We start from the raw sequence: 4,435 nt of genomic DNA on the forward strand, positions 1-4,435 counted from the left end.
ACATAAACTGCTGCCAGCGTTACTAATGGCCTTCTGCTTTTAGCCTGAGTGCTGCAGGCTGCTGCTCCAACGTGGAAATCATGGAGTCAATTAAGTAATTACCTGGCATTTCAGCTGCCAACACACGAGGGGTTTTGTTTTTCACCACTGGCGTCAATCCTGACACTGTGTCTCACCCTGGACTCGTGGGTCGGGGTGGGTGAGGGGGGATGTGAGGAGCTGGGCACCACTGTGCCCCTGAGCTCACCTTCCCCTGTAGCTGGTCTGAGGGATGGTCGGGCTGTGCTGGCCAGGAGGAGGGAGAAGCCCCGAGGACAGAGCGGATCCCGGGTTTGCCCTCCCTGCCGTGCAGAGGATTCCTGGTGTCTGGGCAGTGCTGCATGACCAGAGCATGACAGGCCTCTGTCCACACAGGGCGGGAATCTGGGAAGGTGTCAGAACTCCAGGTGGTAGATTCTGCTTTGGAAGCATCAGTCAGAGTATGTTTTCTAACAGGTCACAGAATGGTTTGTCCCCCGGGCTGGAAGCCCCGGGGTGCAGGCACAGGACCTGCCCCTGCTGCTGGGCACCCGCCCCTGGCCGTGGCACAGAGCCCCGGGCACAGACCCTGCAGGGATCCAGCTCCCCTTGCACACTCTGTTTGGGGGTCTGGGGGGACCCCACAGCAGTGGGTTAAAGCCACAGCAGCTGCTTTAATGGCTACTTAAAAATCAATTTCATTTGTCATCTTTGCTATTTATAGCACTCACTGGGGCTCAGAAACACAAACATCCTAGAAATACAAACAACCTACCATTTCATTTTTCTTTTCTTTTTTTCCTGCTTTCTGCCAGGCAGGCTGGTGGGACCCTGGAACCCTGGACCAAGGAGTGCCCCACTGAAGGGCTGCCTGAGTGTGGATGCCCTTGCAGGAGCAGAGCAGCAAAAACAGGACCATGAAGGACCTATGGTTAGTAAATTTAACAATATATGGGAGAGTTTGTTGCCACAGCAGCACAAAACAGCCAGGGGACATCAGTGTCAATTGTAGCCCTTCCCAGTTAGGTCATGAGTTAGTGTATGAATGTATTTGTACTGGGAGACTTCATTACAAACATCTGGCTGGGGCCAGATTTGCTGCTGCTTGTTCAGTCACAGATAATCACTTAGCACAGGTGTTGGATTAAATTGCAAATTCAAGAAGGGCCAATATCACACAAGTTCATATGTCCTGATTCTGCAGATAAAGCTGACTAAAAATGTTCAGTGAAATTTGTGGTGGGGAAACAAGTATTAAATCCATTGTGTGTTATAGGGAGGGGCTGATTAGAAAAACACTTTGTTTTAAATTTATCAAAATGAAATGTCCTTATATTTGTTGTGAGAGTCCTTACTTGGAGGACTGAATTATAGGAAGGGGAAAAGCAAACTAGAAGCAGCACTAGTAGAAGTGCTTCAAATTGCTGTGGCGATGTCTGGTGAGTCCTAACCAACACTTTTTATAAACTGTAGATTTTCCCCCCTAGGTGTACATTTCAGTCCTATTGAACTTGTCTGGAAACAGGCTTGGAATCTTGGCTCTAGCCTGGCAAGGAGAGTTTTCTCTGCAGGCTGAGTCACTGGTGTCCATCCATCTCCCTCCCAGAGGTGGCTGCTGTGCTGCAAGTGCCATGGAGGGACTGGAGCTGCTTTTTCTGCAGGTGCTCTGGTGACAAATGGCTCCTTCTTCCCCTGTTTAGTCTCACTCTGACACATAAATCCAGGCATAAGCATGCTAAGCTGGGTGGAAGCTGAAACTGCCTGTTCATAGTTCCGTGTTCTGGCTGTTTTACCCCTGTTTGTTTGATGAGCAGCAGAGTGAGCTGAACTGTAGGTGACACACAGCAGCACAAGGAGCAGCTGGAGACTCTGCTGAGGCTCTGTGATCCAGGGAAATACATCTCCAGTGGCTGCTGGGACTCATCAGCACCTTGGTGAGACAACGCTGGGGACTGCTGGAGTGTGCTAAGAAGCAGGGCCGAGGCTGGTGGAGGCTGGATGGATCTCTGCCCTTGGGCAGCTCCAGGCAGAAAGTGCAGAGGCACAAGTTCATGATCCATGGGAAAGCACGTAGGGCTTGTTGGCAAAAGTTGTGTTGCTAATTAAACAGGAGCTGGGAAGTTGCTTGAGGGGGCCAGAGCCCTGTGAGAAGCTGTCCAGCCTCTTTTGCACTTTCCAGTAATTAAAGGGAGTAATAAATAAATGTTCTTTGGAGCAGGGTGGGCTTGGGGAATGTCTTACCCTGGCATAGAGATGGAGCACAGGGAGCTGCACTACCCCTGCACTGCAAAGGCTGAGATCTGCTTAATGTTTGGGGATGGGGAGGGCAGCAATGAAGTGATAAATACAGCAGCAGAACAATGCAAACAATATTTAGCGAAGGAATGAAGTTCCAGTGATGGATATTTTGGTGGCAAATCAGCAGCTGTACAGCACAAGGGGTTGGGGACAATTTGTGCTCAAACTCTGCTCCCGAGTCCTTCAGCTGAAAAAGGCTAAATCTGTGCAGGAGAATTGGAATATCAACAGAGAAACACTTTATTAACTTATTGACACTTACCTTTGAATTTCACCTGGTTTACCCATTTTTCCTCTGCATAGGAATGCAGGTTGTTTCCTATTTGATAGCCCCTGTCTGTGACCTCCATCACAGCTCTCTGAAGAGGATACAGAGCACTGAGCATTGTGTCCACCCAGAGACATGGAGTAACTGCACAGCCAATCACTAATAGAAATTCATCACTGGAAAGTAAAGTCATTTCCCACTGAGAAGGGTCTTAGCCTTTCCTGGAGTGGGATGCTAATTGTAGGCTCTTTTTGTTCATACTGGTTCTCAAAAGCAGCAGAATCACTTTTCTGTAAGTAGCTGAATTAATCTAGTTCAGCTTTTTTTTTTGGGGGGGGGGGATGAGGGTGGAAGAAAGGAACTCAGGCTATGAACCAAGCAGACAAAGAGAGACTCTAAGCCACAAAGCTGGCAATGGAATATGCTGTTGGAGAAAATCCAAGAGAATGGAAGGTATTACAGACCTACCATTGCATCTAACTGTGCATGGCTTATCAGTGCAGGAGTTTTTATACTGGAGTAACTCAGAGCTAGCGAGATTAGTCATGATTTTCTTAACATTCATTGGATCTGCATCAGCGGCCAAACAGGAGGTATCTGCATGTGCAAAACGTCTCTCTAACGTCAACAAGCGTTGCTGTGGCAAAAGGCCAAACCCAGCCAAGGCCAATTCACCGATGGCTCATTGTTTGAATCTGTGTCCCTGTCTCGGGTCAGGGCTGTGCTGGTTCATCTGCTGCCTTCTCTCCCCAGGCTGCCTATCTAGCAGCCACTGTCATCTCATTCTGCCCTCAGGTCAGGCCCAACTCAATCAGCATTGGTTTACTATGAAATGTCCAGAGTCATTTTACTCATTGTGTCTTTCTCAAAGCACTCCAGGAGAAAGTTTAAATATTATTTCTGGCTCCTTCAGCCACTAACTCTCATGATGTTTTCATGGAAGCTTCTATGCTGCTCTGTAACATGTTTTTCATTGATTTACGTTGACCTAAAAACATTGCAGTAAAAAAAAAAGAAAAAATTATTTTGTTTGTGCTTTCAAGGCATTTCTGTGTGAAAGGACCTGATGTTCGTGGAGCTGTGGCACAGCTAAAGCAGCAAAGGTTGGGTGTGGGGTACCTGCCAACACAACCATGCTGGGGTGATAAATACACTTCAGCACATGGGCTGGGAGCATTTTGACTAATGAAAGGTTGTTAGCATTTCCCTGTGGTGGTTTGTGCTTGGAGGGCAGTGACTGAGGCTCTTGGCATCGCTGGCTTGCCAAGGAAGCAGCAGTGGGGTGGTGGGACTGTCGTTACACCACAGGCTTTTAGCCAAAAACTAATGACACGGAGGCAAAACCAGCAGTCTGCAGTCTGTTATCTTTAAACAGCACAGTGAATTATACATGTGCAAAAATACAGCAGGTACTGCAGGGCTGGCCCACACCCCTCACAGGCACTCTGATACTTCACTGACTGCTCCAGTCCTGTGCCTGGTTTGGCTGGGGTAGAGTTACTTTTGTTGGCAGTGGCAGGTATGGGTCTGTGTTTGGGATTTGTGCTGAGCACAGTGGTTATAATAGAGATGGTTTTGTTATTGCTGAGCAGGGCTTACCCAGAGCCAAGGCCTTTCCTGCCCCTCGTACGGCCACGCTGGGGAGGGGGCTGGGGCAGTGTGGGACAGTGGGAGGGGACACAGCCAGGACAGGTGACCCCAACTGATCCAAGGGGTACTCCATACTCTATGATGTCATGCTCAGTAAATAAGGTGGGGGGACGTTTGGAGCGATGGCTTTGTCTTCTCAAACAACTGTTACATGTGATGGGGCCCTGCTGTCCTGGGGATGGCTGAACACCTGCTGCCCAT

The 4,435-nt window shown here is 48.8% G+C and overlaps 1 long non-coding RNA gene across 1 annotated transcript; it reads right to left on the reverse strand.

Moving 5' to 3' along the window:
• Nucleotides 1-3,401: 3,401 nt before the first annotated feature.
• LOC114001345 lies at nucleotides 3,402-4,221 on the reverse strand. Its single transcript, XR_003545515.2, has 2 exons — nucleotides 4,184-4,221; nucleotides 3,402-3,572 (listed from the first exon to the last, which is right to left on the reverse strand). It is a non-coding gene; the product is annotated as an uncharacterized LOC114001345 (long non-coding RNA).
• Between the last annotated feature and the right edge of the window lie 214 nt (nucleotides 4,222-4,435).

This window comes from Pipra filicauda, unplaced genomic scaffold, assembly GCF_003945595.2.
Source record: "Pipra filicauda isolate LSUMZ 115617 unplaced genomic scaffold, ASM394559v2 scaffold139_size1960392_pilon, whole genome shotgun sequence".
NCBI lineage: Eukaryota > Metazoa > Chordata > Aves > Passeriformes > Pipridae > Pipra > Pipra filicauda.